Source organism: Lissotriton helveticus, chromosome 2_1 (genome assembly GCF_964261635.1).
Source record: "Lissotriton helveticus chromosome 2_1, aLisHel1.1, whole genome shotgun sequence".
In the NCBI taxonomy this organism is placed as follows: domain Eukaryota; kingdom Metazoa; phylum Chordata; class Amphibia; order Caudata; family Salamandridae; genus Lissotriton; species Lissotriton helveticus.
In genome coordinates this window covers 1,871,920,223-1,871,935,745 of record NC_136059.1, presented here as the reverse complement: position 1 = coordinate 1,871,935,745, position 15,523 = coordinate 1,871,920,223, and the positions used below count along the sequence as shown (strand labels likewise).

General features: G+C 48.7%; 1 protein-coding gene across 3 annotated transcripts in view; it reads left to right on the top strand.

The window, feature by feature from the left end:
- ELF2 (E74 like ETS transcription factor 2) overlaps positions 1-15,523 on the top strand; it is a 578,592-nt gene that overhangs the window by 128,658 nt on the left and 434,411 nt on the right. For all 3 annotated transcript variants that reach the window (XM_078676779.1, XM_078676782.1, XM_078676781.1), the window contains exon 3: positions 10,550-10,635. The gene's annotated coding sequence lies outside the window, so the exon portion shown is untranslated. The remainder of the gene's footprint in view (positions 1-10,549; positions 10,636-15,523) is intronic.

The window sequence follows — 15,523 nt, the reverse complement described above, 5'->3', positions numbered from 1 at the left end:
AAAGCCTGTTTTGCCGTTTTGTACAGTAGCTGCTATGCAACATGTTTGAAAGTGATTTTAAAAAGCGCTATGATGCAACAATGCTCCACGTCACAAACATTTTAAACAAACTTTTAGATCAGCCGCTGTGCAACACAGATGAAAATCACATTGACAAAAGCCAATTAATCTTGACTAGGTGAGACTAGCTGTCTTTGTCAATGCTGGTTACTGACTGACATTGCCCAGATGTAGGTGGATGAGCAACTTGCACAGTAATTCAGTGTCCGTTAGGACCCAGCTGCGGATGCTAACAGGAGAAACAGAGGTGGAGGGTGAGGAGAGACGGAGGTGGAGGGTGAGGAGAGACGGAGGTGGATGGTGAGGAGAGACGGAGGTGGATGGTGAGGAGAGACGGAGGTGGATGGTGAGGAGAGACGGAGGTGGATGGTGAGGAGAGACGGAGGTGGATGGTGAGGAGAGACGGAGGTGGATGGTGAGGAGAGACGGAGGTGGATGGTGAGGAGAGACGGAGGTGGATGGTGAGGAGAGACGGAGGTGGAGGGTGAGGAGAGACGGAGGTGGAGGGTGAGGAGAGACAGAGGTGGAGGGTGAGGAGAGACAGAGGTGGAGGGTGAGGAGAGACAGAGGTGGAGGGTGAGGAGAGACAGAGGTGGAGGGTGAGGAGAGACAGAGGTGGAGGGTGAGGAGAGACAGAGGTGGAGGGTGAGGAGAGACAGAGGTGGAGGGTGAGGAGAGACAGAGGTGGAGGGTGAGGAGAGACAGAGGTGGAGGGTGAGGAGAGACAGAGGTGGAGGGTGAGGAGAGACAGAGGTGGAGGGTGAGGAGAGACAGAGGTGGAGGGTGAGGAGAGACAGAGGTGGAGGGTGAGGAGAGGCAGAGGTGGAGGGTGAGGAGAGGCAGAGGTGGCGGGTGAGGAGAGGCAGAGGTGGCGGGTGAGGAGAGGCAGAGGTGGCGGGTGAGGAGAGGCAGAGGTGGCGGGTGTGGAGAGACAGAGGTGGCGGGTGTGGAGAGACAGAGGTGGCGGGTGTGGAGAGACAGAGGTGGCGGGTGTGGAGAGACAGAGGTGGCGGGTGTGGATTCGGGTGTGGAGAGACAGAGGTGGCGGAGAGACAGAGGTGGCGGAGAGACAGAGGTGGCGGAGAGACAGAGGTGGCGGAGAGACAGAGGTGGCGGAGAGACAGAGGTGGCGGAGAGACAGAGGTGGCGGAGAGACAGAGGTGGCGGAGAGACAGAGGTGGCGGAGAGACAGAGGTGGCGGAGAGACAGAGGTGGCGGAGAGACAGAGGTGGCGGAGAGACAGAGGTGGCGGAGAGACAGAGGTGGCGGAGAGACAGAGGTGGCGGAGAGACAGAGGTGGCGGAGAGACAGAGGTGGCGGAGAGACAGAGGTGGCGGAGAGACAGAGGTGGCGGAGAGACAGAGGTGGCGGAGAGACAGAGGTGGCGGAGAGACAGAGGTGGCGGAGAGACAGAGGTGGCGGAGAGACAGAGGTGGCGGAGAGACAGAGGTGGCGGAGAGACAGAGGTGGCGGAGAGACAGAGGTGGCGGAGAGACAGAGGTGGCGGAGAGACAGAGGTGGCGGAGAGACAGAGGTGGCGGAGAGACAGAGGTGGCGGGTGAGGAGAGACGAGAGACCGAGGTGGCGGGTGAGGAGAGACGAGAGACCGAGGTGGCGGGTGAGGAGAGACGAGAGACCGAGGTGGCGGGTGAGGAGAGACGAGAGACCGAGGTGGCGGGTGAGGAGAGACGAGAGACCGAGGTGGCGGGTGAGGAGAGACGAGAGACCGAGGTGGCGGGTGAGGAGAGACGAGAGACCGAGGTGGCGGGTGAGGAGAGACGAGAGACCGAGGTGGCGGGTGAGGAGAGACGAGAGACCGAGGTGGCGGGTGAGGAGAGACGAGAGACCGAGGTGGCGGGTGAGGAGAGACGAGAGACCGAGGTGGCGGGTGAGGAGAGACGAGAGACCGAGGTGGCGGGTGAGGAGAGACGAGAGACCGAGGTGGCGGGTGAGGAGAGACGAGAGACCGAGGTGGCGGGTGAGGAGAGACGAGAGACCGAGGTGGCGGGTGAGGAGAGACGAGAGACCGAGGTGGCGGGTGAGGAGAGACTGAGGTGGCGGGTGAGGAGAGACTGAGGTGGCGGGTGAGGAGAGACTGAGGTGGCGGGTGAGGAGATACCGAGGTGGCGGGTGAGGAGAGACCGAGGTGGCGGGTGAGGAGAGACCGAGGTGGCGGGTGAGGAGAGACCGAGGTGGCGGAGGTGGCGGGCGGAGGTGAGGCCGGGCCGGGCAGAGGCGAGGCCGGGCCGGGCAGAGGCGAGGCCGGGCCGGGCAGAGGCGAGGCCGGGCCGGGCAGAGGCGAGGCCGGGCCGGGCAGAGGCGAGGCCGGGCAGAGGCGAGGCCGGGCAGGGCGGAGGCGAGGCCGGGCAGAGGCGAGGCCGGGCCGGGCGGAGGCGAGGCGGAGGCGGAGGCGAGGGCCAGGCGGAGGCGAGGGCCAGGCGGAGGCGAGGGCCAGGCGGAGGCGAGGGCCAGGCGGAGGCGAGGGCCAGGCGGAGGCGAGGGCCAGGCGGAGGCGAGGTGGAGGGTGTGGAGAGCAGCGACGGAGGGTGAGGAGAGACGGAGGGTGAGTCAGAGGTGGAGGGGGGGGAGAGATCAAGGTGGAGGGTGAGGAGAGACCAAGGTGGAAGGGAGTCAGAAGTGGAGGTAAGGAGAGACCGAGGTGGGGAGGGAGCGAGGGGGGTGGTATCACTTTCAACTCCTCCTAGTGTAAGGCAATGCCCCCTCTCCACATGCCCTGCCGAGAGCAGATCCCTGCTCGCATCAGCCGTCACCCGAGACCTCTTATGCTTGTTGGTAAAGAGAGGTTCATTATCTGCTGATGTGATCCACTTGGAGGGGGGGGGGGGGAGGTGCTCTCCCCTCACCCACCCCGAGGGCCGACACCAAGAAGGCACCAGAGACTCGACTCTACTCTACTCTAAGCCACTGCACTCTACTCTATGCCACTGCACTCTATGCCACTGCACTCTACTCTACGCCACTGCACTCTACTCTACGCCACTGCACTCTACTCTACGCCACTGCACTCTACTCTACGCCACTGCACTCTACTCTACGCCACTGCACTCTACTCTACGCCACTGCACTCTACTCTACGCCACTGCACTCTACTCTACGCCACTGCACTCTACTCTACGCCACTGCACTCTACTCTACGCCACTGCACTCTACTCTACGCCACTGCACTCTACTCTACGCCACTGCACTCTACTCTACTCTACGCCACTGCACTCTACTCTACGCCACTGCACTGCACTCTCCTCCACGCCACTCTCCTCCACGCCGCTCTCCTCCACGCCGCTCTCCTCCACGCCGCTCTCCTCCACGCCACTCTCCTCCACGCCACTCTCCTCCACGCCACTCTCCTCCACGCCACTCTCCTCCACGCCACTCTCCTCCACGCCACTCTCCTCCACGCCACTCTCCTCCACGCCACTCTCCTCCACGCCACTCTCCTCCACGCCACTCTCCTCCACGCCACTCTCCTCCACGCCACTCTCCTCCACGCCACTCTCCTCCACGCCACTCTCCTCCACGCCACTCTCCTCCACGCCACTCTCCTCCACGCCACTCTCCTCCACGCCACTCTCCTCCACGCCACTCTCCTCCACGCCACTCTCCTCCACGCCACTCTCCTCCACGCCACTCTCCTCCACGCCACTCTCCTCCACGCCACTCTCCTCCACGCCACTCTCCTCCACGCCACTCTCCTCCACGCCACTCTCCTCCACGCCACTCTCCTCCACGCCACTCTACTCCACGCCACTCTACTCCACGCCACTCTACTCCACGCCACTCTACTCCACGCCACTCTACATCACTCTACTCTACGCAATTCTATTCCACTCGATGCTTCTCCACTCTGTGGCACTATACTCTACTCTGCATCACTCTATGCTAATCTGCTCTGCACCCTACGCCACTGCCCTATGCTATGCACCACTGCATTCTACAATCCTGCATTGTATGCCGGTTCGCTCTACGCCACTATACTGTGCAACACTATACTGTGCAACACTCTACACCAGTCCACTCCACCCCACTCTACACCAGTCCACCCCACTCTACACCAGTCCACCCCACTCTACACCAGTCCACTCCACCCCACTCTACACCAGTCCACCCCACTCTACACCAGTCCACTCTACACCAGTCCACTCTACACCAGTCCACTCTACACCAGTCCACCCCACTCTACACCAGTCCACCCCACTCTACACCAGTCCACCCCACTCTACACCAGTCCACTCCACCCTACACCAGTCCACCCCACCCCACTCTATACCAGTCCACTCCACCCCACTCTATACCAGTCCACTCCACCCCACTCTACACCAGTCCACACCAGTCCACTCTACACCAGTCCACTCTACACCAGTCCACCCCACTCTACACCAGTCCACCCCACTCTACACCAGTCCACCCCACTCTACACCAGTCCACCCCACTCTACACCAGTCCACTCCACTCTATACCAGTCCACCCCACCCCACTCTATACCAGTCCACCCCACCCCACTCTATACCAGTCCACTCCACCCCACTCTATACCAGTCCACTCCACCCCACTCTACACCAGTCCACCCCACTCTACACCTGTCCACTCCAGTCCACTCTACACCAGTTCACTCCACTCTACACCAGTCCACTTTTCTAAATGCCACTCTAAGCGACTCCACTCTCTGCCGCTCCACTCTCTGCTGCTCCATGCCACTCTCCTCTTAGCTACTAACGTTTAACCATGCTGAACAGCAGCCACATTGGTGTATAACATGGCTAAAACACATGGCTAAAACACATGGCCAAAACCAATAGCTCTTGCATAGGCGAGACCTATTGGCTTTGGCAATGCTTGTTCATTATGGAATGCCACACTCAAGAACACTAGGAAACCAGGGTACATTTTAGAGCTTTATTAAAAAAAAAAAATCAAAACCTTATCCTAGTGCAGACAATATGAATAGTAGCTATTCTGAATAAAAACAATATAATAGCATGAATTTTGCCAGAAGTGTGAAAAGCAAATAATATTGTAACATACTGGTAAAATCATAAAGCTTTTTCTCTGTCATTCTTTACAATTCCTCTCTCAACTGACTAACTAAACTGACCTTGTCACCAAAATAAGGGCCTAATTCTAGTTTCGAAGATGGAGTACACCCACATACCTTGTCTGAAGAAAGAATCCGTGTTCAGTAAAATAGCAGTGTCTGCTTTTCCCATCTTTTCAGCAGGCAAGCAAATGAGCATGCTTACCGAAAGCTAATTGTATCTCCTGGTAGCCTTCATCAAAGGATGGTGATATAGTTCACTATAGCCTACATCCTGAGACTCGGGCACGAAGTTCTGCTCTCCCCAATCTCATTCTGTTATTAGTTTTTATAACGTATCTGATCATTGCTGAATCTTTTGAAAATAAACCATTATAAAAAAGGCATTGGCACCTTTTCACTTATATTCTGTGAAGCTACGCTCTTTGTTAGTAACAAACGAGAAGTGAAGTCATTAGCTTGCGTGAAACCTTGCCTGCCTCCAAAACAATCATTAGAACAGAGAGCTCCATTCAGATAAAATAACATGAATATATGCAAACAGACTTTATTATCATGTTGCAGTGAATAATCACAAGAATAAGTTTGCTGTTTAAATTCATCATTTATATCTAAATGACTAACGTGTCATTTAAAAATGGGGATATCTAAAGCAAAAAACATGATCATTATGACAGTCTTGAACAATACGTTTCTTCGCATTGTCCAACATTTGCAGCCCAGGGATTTCGCCACCGTAAGATTGCATCCGTCACAGCAGTTGGAAAACCTTGGAATGATATCTCTCGCTGGGGCTGTCTGCTCGGCCAAGGGAATTTGGGCTTTGTTTCATTTAAGAAAAAAGTCGACAGTCCCCTAGGACACGGACTCTTTGTGATGAGTTTTTCTATGAGTAAGTCAGTGCTCTGATATGTATGTATGTGTTATTTGTATAAAGTGAACCCTGCCAAAAGGCAGTGGAGGACTGTACAGGGGTCAAAGACCAAGATTCAGCCAATGAATGAATGCATGATTGAAGCAGTAACTTGCTTCTGAAAGCAGAAGTTTACTTGTATTGCACCGTGATGTAGTGTTCATTAAAGAGGTACCTCTTCAACAAGTTCCTAAATTGGATCAGGTTTGGAACTCTCTTAATGGATGTATTGATGTTCCAGCATCCTTGGTGCTTGGACATAAATGGTATGTTTCCTTGTTTGTTTATTTTTTATTCTTTGCCTTCACTCTCATTGTGTCTTGACTGTGGAGGCACTGAGAGCCAGCAGAAATGATGAGCTTGTCAGACAGATAGGTAGATATGCTGGTTGTGATTGGTTTGTGAATGACTAATGCAGCAGCTTTTTAATATGATGCAGAACATCAGTGGGAGACAGTGAGGTGTCTTAAAGATGGGTGTGATATGATTGTTTCTTCGTGCCTGGATGAGATTACTGTGCCGTGTAGCATGGTTTCATCAAGGGGTGGAGACCAGTGTGGAGTCAGGGAGGTCACATAGCAGTGCTTTTTGATCATCCAGATATTAGAGTAAAGTAACTTGACCAGCAAGTCTTAAGTCTTTTGGAGGAACAGTGTCACTTTAGTAGAAAGAGCTGGTATCTGTTTTTAAGGCAGTATGTTCCTTAAGGATGACTTTGATTTCCACTATAAATCAAAGTGAATTGGCTTCGGATGAAAGTTGGGGTTTGAAGCGGTCAAGGTTCATGTCATTGAGACAGGTTTGGACTATTTCCTACCTGTTGTTCTTGGCAAACAGTGGGGGGTAGTATTTCAAATGGGTGCTGGGCATCCAGATCTGGCTGAGTTTCAGGCATTGTTGATTGCCCTGGGTGGATGAGACTGTCTAGTAGAGTTGTGAATCGTTAGAATTTTGGTACATTTTTATGCTGTTATTGGTGAGTAGAGTCTAGATTTTCAAGATGATGGAAGGCAGATGGAACCCTGGGTGACTCTGCAAGTGATGAGGATTTTCTGGGACCTGAACGCGCTTTTCGGAACAAACTGTTGTCAGTCAAAAAGGTGAATGAGAACCAGTAAAAGATGTTGCCATCATATCCCATTTTAGACTAACGGGTGTGGATGAAGGTGGGATGGTCAATTGTGTGAAGGCAACTGACATTTTCAGCAATATCACAAGATAGGGTAATCTTCATCTGGTATCTTAAGAGTGTCATCACAATGTGTAAGGTAGGTACCTCCATGCTGCAACATCATCTGAATCCAGTTTAGTAGTCTGGTAGTAGGTAGGTGAGTGGCAAATATGTTATCCTGGGGGTGAGCTTAGACTTCTTTCTCGATGGCCTTGCAGATGTAGGTCTTTGGTGCGATTATCAGTCTAGTGTTAGTTTCCTATGGAGTAGTATGACCTAGCCTGTCTTGAGAGCTTCTGAGACGGTACCTTCTGAAACTCAGAGGGGGGCACCTCCAAGAAAATGGGCATATCCTGATCAATAAAAATGGATGACCAAACCTGTGCAGATTCACCAGGAAGGGGTTATAAGGCTTGTTGGTCTTATTCTGCTCTCATCCGATCTATCGCCCAGGCCTTGCCTCTGTAATAAATCTATTGAAACTTTTATTACATTTAACAAACATGCCACCAATAACTAATATGACAGTAAGTCCTAACTGGAACCATACTCTTATGTCTCCTTAAAAACTATGCAATGTTACTCTTTTTGCATAAAAAATGATTTCCCCCCAATTCTAACTATATGTGCAAGAAGGAACCACCAACATAAAAACTTGCATGAAAGCCCATAAAAAGTAATCGCGGAGCTACTTTAGTTCCATTAAATGGGAAACTAGTAAAAATCCTCTGTCCTATAATCAAAATGTCTGCCTAGGATAACAATACGATTCAGAAAAGGGGGTGGTGATGAACAGAGTGTCTGAATTAAGCAGACCACTCTTACCCAGTCCAAAGATCAGGGCTTGATCCATCACCTTTATTTAGCTCACTGCCCCATCCCAGCTCAGAACCTGGCTACATGCAAATTAGTCTGTCCCTGGCCCAGTGCATCATGGGAACAGGGCAGACCAAACTACCAAGCCAATTCTTCACCAGAAAGGAGACCAGCTTCCGGGGACCGGTTTCTGGCATTTCAGCCGTCGTCGGCCCGGCTTGCTTGAATCCTGATGGAGCAGTGAGCAAGGGACTCATGTCTGAGTATACCCTGCCACACCTATAGTGGCCAAAAACGATTCAGAAAAGGGGGTGGTGATGAACAGAGTGTCTGAATTAAGCAGACCACTCTTAACAATACGGTCATCATTCCCTAAAGTGACACAAAGAACCCCTAAGGAACAGAGATGGCCTTATCAACTTGATTTAGTGATGCACTGAACCAGTCAAATTGGCTTTAGGATAGTGATACAGGCCACGCCACTGGTTGCTAGGGAATGCACATTGATGATCTGGTCAGGGAAATTTGCATACGTTTCTCCCCCAATCCCTCTGATACCGATGGCATTGGAAAGATGCAAGCAAGCAGTGGGCTAGACAGACATGGCTTTCAGAACTGGTGGTAATGGTACAGGGCAGAGTGATGAGACTACCTACAACTCAGCAGAACTTGTTCACAGTGCAAAGGGGGGGCTGGTCAGGTATGCCTCCCAGAACTAGCCACTCTCAGCTTAGTGAAACAGGTTTTGAAGACTTCGGGTTTGGCAATCTAGGACTGCCGCAAAGATCAATGGAAGTTCTAAGAGAATCCAGAAGGCCTACTACATGAAGGTGTTACCCAGAAAAATGTATCCGGTTAATTCACTGGCGCAATAGAGAGGGTCGATAAGACAGCTGGGCACAGGACATTACCACTATCAGGTACCCCGCGCAACTTCATGAAGAGGGTCTGCCTTACTACTAACTAAAAGTAAACTTATCAGCCATAGTGAGATATTCAAGGGGTGTTAATAGGAGAAAGTAGTTTCACCAAACCAGGTGGTTCCTGGAAGGTTAAACAGAATAGCCCTACCAAAGTCAGGAGACACGCTGTGGAACTTGAATCTGGTACTCGTACAGTTGATGAAACCGTCTTGTGCACAGGGCACAACTCTCACCTCCCCGAGAAATTAGGTTATTTGGGATTGGAATGGAGTGAGTGGATACAGATCATTGGGAAGCAAAACCGTACTCTAATTTGCCAAAGGAAAAAATGAATCTGAAGATGACTACACTCATTGGCTTTAGGGGCACATGTTTAACAATGTTGGAGGTTGGATATAGCACCAAATGGTGGTCAACAATGACGATGCCCACACTCAAAGAAAAGTGACTATTCTAGCCTTTAGATGACGGAATAATGCCCAGCATATCAATTCAGAATATTCTTTAAGCTGCAAACACTACTCCTACAAGTAAGTGACCATTTTGATACTCCACTTAGTAGCTTTTTATAAGTGCTCACTTAGAATGGTGTGTCTAATATCCATTACCATATTACAAAAACAAAATTAGTGTCAAAACTAAGATGTGCTGAAGGATAGAACACATGAAGGAATACTGAGAGTCGCTAAACGTGTTAGTCTTTAGTAAAAGACGCATGTAGGAAGACAGGATAGCCGTAATAAATATTCAAAGGTTCGACAAAGGAGGGTTGAGTGAATATTAAATACTAATACAACCGGTCATGGTTAACCTGGTACTGCGAGAATCGTTTGAAACTTCAAAACTATTCACTAATGAAATAGACTCCACTGTGAGCTGTTTGGATGCTCATCGTTCCAGGATTTGCAAAAAAAAGTGAAAGTTATGTGTTACTTTACATAATTGTTCCTGCACCACAGCACAGTGCCATTGTATACGATGATCCGCAAGGGTACCTTTTCCTGGTTAGATCTGTGTAACCCGTTTTGTCTGTTAAAGGAGGACATGACCCCAGAGAACCGTAGGTGAGACCCACAAGCATAAAGTAAGGAGTCTAATTACCGCAGGCCTTTCCTAATTCACGCTAAGAAATGTGGTGCTATGCGGTTATCAAAACACTTTTCATGATGAAATTAAATGGATGGCGTGGGGACTTATGACCGCCCATTCTATTGTGTAAAGGATTCCCCTAGTCTCTTATGTACATTCGTCTGCTGGTTCTAGTGGTCATTGGTGACAAAAGAGCATTTTCTCTTCTCTAGACCTCTAGACTTCTACCTAGCGTCAAAGTTTGGGACCAGTAATTCAAGTGTTCCCAGTTGGATACAGTATCGTGGTTGAATTTCAATACTTGAGTGATAGTATGGTGTTACTGGTTATAAGAGTTTAGATGGAGCGTCCTGTTGGTATATGACCAAATAAGCTTTCGTATTATAACTTTTGATGCTGATTCATATTTGTCCCCCTCTTTCAGTATTGTAAATCAATTACTTCATATTAAATTTCATCTTTTTGGTTACAATGTTCTTATTGCCTCGATATGTTTCTTTAACAATTGTAATTTGCTTTGATTTTAGGTAATGAATTATTTGGGCTTAAGATGTGGTGTGAGCCTCTAAAAAGCCATGACGTCCCGAACACCATTGACCTTCCTCCCACCCTTGTAAGTACAAACCTGAAATTCCAAATTGTTAATCGTTGATGTGTGGTCTCGTTCTCAGATATAAATATAAAGTATAAAAGTGGACAGTTACAATTAGCATTTTGCAAATTGTCAAAAAAGTACGAATCTAGGTATTTCGGTATGAAACATTAGGTTAATATGTCATGCCCACAGAGCTACTCCTGGAGCACATGAATTTACAGAGTACCCAGAAGGTTCACTATCTAAAATTATTAACGTGTAGCCATGGAATGAATTTTTGAAGTAGTGAATAAACGAAAGTGCTTTGTACTGGATCGTTGTTCTATCAACTTCTCTGAATTATCACCTTTATGCTGTATGTTTGGAAACCTCGTTTTAAAGCTGTTCTCTTTAAAAACTGGCATGCATCCTGCACCACTTTATTTGTCCAACATACTTTTCCCTTCCCTTTTGCCAAAGGGTGTAGGCTCGAAACATGCCTCGTGGTCATTTTGGCCTGGGACCCAGTATAACTAGGTTTGCTTGTCATTACTTGCTTGCTCTGCTTTTCTGCATTTTCCAGTACGTGTGCTTAAATAAAATATAATGTTTCAACCTCTCCATGTTTTCTCTCCATAGGGCCCATGTAAAATAGTTTATGCTTTCTCAGTCATGCCTCATGAAAGGTTTTCAGCTGGTGAGAGGTTGGGAAACGTCTCCAGTGAGATTATTAATGCCATGCTTTCACATTTGCTTCCTCCTGTGGATAGGCAAGCCCTAGAAATCAGGAGTCGTGTGGGCAGTCAGTTACAGAAGCCCGGGTTCTCCTCTGCTGAATTACATTGTTAGCATCTATGGGATCCACCGAACCCCACAAACCTTGGACAGGAGATGGTTGTCAGATGCAGTTTTGTTCTATCATGCACTGTTGGAGAGTAACACTGGCTCCGCTGAAAAAATGTGGGTTTCAGGGTGCCTCAGGTTGTTCAGAGTTTTGGCAGTTTTGAAGAGCTAGTCCTGGTACGTCCTAGTTTACTGGTTGATCAGAAGTTAAAGTGTATGTGGTTGTTTTCGTCCTGGTCCTGTTGCTGCTGTTCCAGGTACATTTACAGCTGTAAATTGTTACATTTATGAACAATCACAAATCGTTTCACAAGGAATTGGGATATCTCAAGAAAAAATGAGAGGGAGGAAAGAAAGCGAATTTAGAATAATTTAAAATAAACCATGGCCTGCCTTAAAGAGTGTAGGGGTGTTTATGGGCATTCGACTTTGAAAGCCAAATGACTGCACTTAATGAAAGCAGTACAAGTGTGTAATATCTGCAGGAAATTTAAAATGCTTTGCAACGTACGCATACCTATGATCTGCTTTTTGTCTCTAGATGCTGCAGTATGTGAAAAGCGTTTTTCAACTAATATTATAGGCTTATTGGTATTCTTTGAGGATTACAGTTGACTATTAAAGCCATGTATCGATGAATATTAAGTTCCTCAAATGAGCTTGCAGCTGGCAACAATTCAGGAGGCGCAGGTCTGCGTCAAACCTAGCACTGGCTTCTCACTGGGATAGGTCAAACTCTATCATGCCCATTCAGCACAGCCAGCGTCTCTTGTAAGTCTTGAAGCTCCTCTGATCATCTGTTTTCACTTTTTGGATATGCTGTTGTCTTCAGCCACCAGCCAGTCCCTGAATTTTTGGTTCCATAATCCTGAGATTGAGCTGTACTCGGTTTATTCTTATATTCTTATATGCCTCTTGGCCAACAGCAGTGACAGTGTCACAGATCTAAAGTGTGTGGTCGCTTATGTGATCTAGTATGTAGCCCCAATGTGTAATGTTTAAGAGAATGGCAATTTGCTTCTCCCGCTGCACTCCTCATAGTCTGTCACCTACCACCAGTATTCTTCTGTCACTAGACATGGAGAGAGTCTGGACCATGATAATGGCACCCTGGACGTTTTTGTAATCAAATGGGATATATTTTACTTGGTATTAATAGTGTAAGGTAAGCCCTGTGCAGTATTCTAAACGGGATGAGGCAGAATCTTGCATTACCCATTGCCTTTTCAATGTAAGTCTATATTTTATTCCATTCAGTGTCTGTTATCTGCATTTTAATGTCTTTCTCCCCTATTTCACTTGGATAGACCGAGATTTCCACTCTCAGTCCTGAATGAGTGCTTCATAAAGAGTAGAGATTGGTTTGCAGGCAATTTCCATATTACAGACCTCAATGAGATCTGCAGAGAGCGATGTGTGCGGCTGTCTACCAACACCAGGGGCTGTCGAAGTGGTTTTTCAGTCACGACTGGGCCCCGGAGGCGGAGTGTTGACCTTTGCCTTCGATCTGGGTGCTGTATGTGGTGCAGGGGCAGTAGTACTCACATGCTGAGTTATCTGAGTTGTCTGCCTCTGATACGATTTGGAGATCATCGGAATCTTCTTCGGGAACGAACAGAACCTCCTCGTCGAAGTTATCCACCGGTTCCGGAGCTGATCTCTGCATGTCGTGTCGACTGGCCCTCCGATCTCAGATGGTTTTCTTGGATCTAAAGGACGCGCAGGCTGTACAACTGGATTCGTCGTGTTCTGGCGATAAGCACAGGTTGCAGACCTCGTGGTGGTGACTGTGTGGAAACTTGGCTCTACACCCGGGGCATCTCTTGAACGGCGTCCTTTCCATGAGGTGTAGGCTTCACGGCATGGATAGGCCCAACGGCCCGCGTCGACGACAGGAATCGAGCGGATTGAGTCGAAACTATGTTAGTCGCAATCGACAGTAGTTTGATACGTTTTTAGTAAGTCTTTTGCGCTTCGAAGTGCTGGAAAAGTCTATTTCTAGCCGGAGCGGAAAACTTTCATCCGAACCCAGTGGCGGAAAAAAACAATCTAAGGATGGAGCCGATGCCCATGCGCACTATCATCCAAGGGAGGAGTCTCCTATCTCGTGACTACAAAGACTTCTTCCAAGACGACGACAACATGCAATCATCCGAGCCCAACACCAGGTGGCGATCTAATGCGAAGTTTAGCAATCTGCAGCTCTACATGCCAAGAACAGATACATACTGGTAAGTAGCATTTTCCTTTTCTGGAACCACTCACTGTCAGTAGTGCAGTCCGAGCTTACATTTCCCTAGAGCGCTCACCCTTCTAATGAAGCCTTTGCATTAATGGACCATAAATACAAGTTCGAACAGCATTAACATATATATATACAAATTCTACCTTAACTGCAAACAATAGCTTTCCTGATCCAATGTGGTACTGTACACTGGCAGCCAAAGGGTTTGTGAAGCAGGGGGTTGGGCCTACTTGTCCCAAGGACAAAATAAACATGAAAACTGGTTACTCTTGACCCCAAACAATATGTCCTGGGCATCGGGCTGTAGGAATTCCACACCCCTGTAGTGGATACGGTCGGCTTTGTCTAAACTGTAATCTAATTTCAGTTGGTCAAAGGAGATTATCCCTTGAGGGTCAAACAAGCAGCTCACCCGTTTGCAGCCTCCGTCAATCCAGTGGTGGAATCTGTCATGTTGGAATCCTGGGGTGAAGTCAGCATTGGAAAATATAGGTGTCATTGGGGAAGGGAAGGTTGGCGGTCTCCCTCCAAGCACCACTACATCCCACACACGAAAGATGGAACTCTTGCTAGGAGAGGAGTATAGTCCCCCAGGTCCTATGTCTCCGAGGAAGCCAGGGTTTCTTACCAACCCACCATTGACTGATCTATGAAGCACCAGTGCTTCTCAGTAAGCAGCCTGCTCCATTCCAGTAGGAAGCGTAACTGCGAGGCCTGATAGTACCGCAGTAAAGAAGGCACCACGAGGCACGTGTGAGGCGATATTAAAGGCATTCGTGGAGGCAGGGTTTCTTCCCCCCTACCCCTCCCATATAAACCAATTGCAGTGAGTGGATTGCTTGCTTAGGGCAAGGTTAAAAGTAAATCCTGGTAGAGGAAGACAATGCATGGTAATATGGTCATTTTAATGGCTGCGATTCTACCCAGCCAAGAGAGGCCTAGGTGTTCCCAGATATGGATATCCGTTTTCATTTGTTTGGCCAGGGAGTCATAATTGATCATAATAGTTTGAGAGATAGAAAGGGCCAGTTTGGTCCCTAGATAAGGAATAAAATCAGAAGCCCATTCGAATGGAATATTGGGCCCCTAACAAATGTTCAGTCTGGCAAAGGACCCATAATTAAAACATTTATGAATTTTGCATGTTGACCCTAAAGATAGAAAAGTAGCCAAAGTTCTAGTGTTCCGTAACCAGAGCAGGAAGAGAGGTGAGTAGGACGGAGATAGCCAAGATCTCGCAATCTTCTAATAATTCCAAGATCTCCTTTTCTTTGAGCTTCAATAACTCCCGAGATTTCCCTGACGGAGATACCAGCTGTTCCACCCTTACGGATTTGTGTGTTGTTGTAGACCTGAAGTGTTTCCCTACAAAGTCTTTTATTGAGGCTGCCAGTGATTTAACTTAAGATTGGATATTCCAGTGTTGGAGAGAACTGTTTAAGGTTGCAGAACTGGCCCGTCCAGACGAGGGGCCGCAGGGCGTTCAGGCACAAGGGTGCCCCCAATTTCTCACGCATTTACAAACCCACTGCCATTTTATTTCACATTTTTGGGTTCACAGGGGTTTGAAACCTTTCTTCTTTGGTGGAGGCATCCTGGACGAACTTACCTGGGTTATCTGCAGTTGCACACTTAAATGCTGGTTTCCTACAATCCACTGCTCAAGAATATGACCTTCTCAGCGCTCCCACTTCTCACATTGAGTGCGCCAATTCTTCCAGGACTGGGCTAAATCAAAAAAGGAGCCGCAGACACTGTAGGGAGCTAGTAGGCACTGCATGGCGCTACTAGGCACTGTCTTGTGCAAGTTTGGTAATGCAGTTGCAGCCTCTTGCCTAG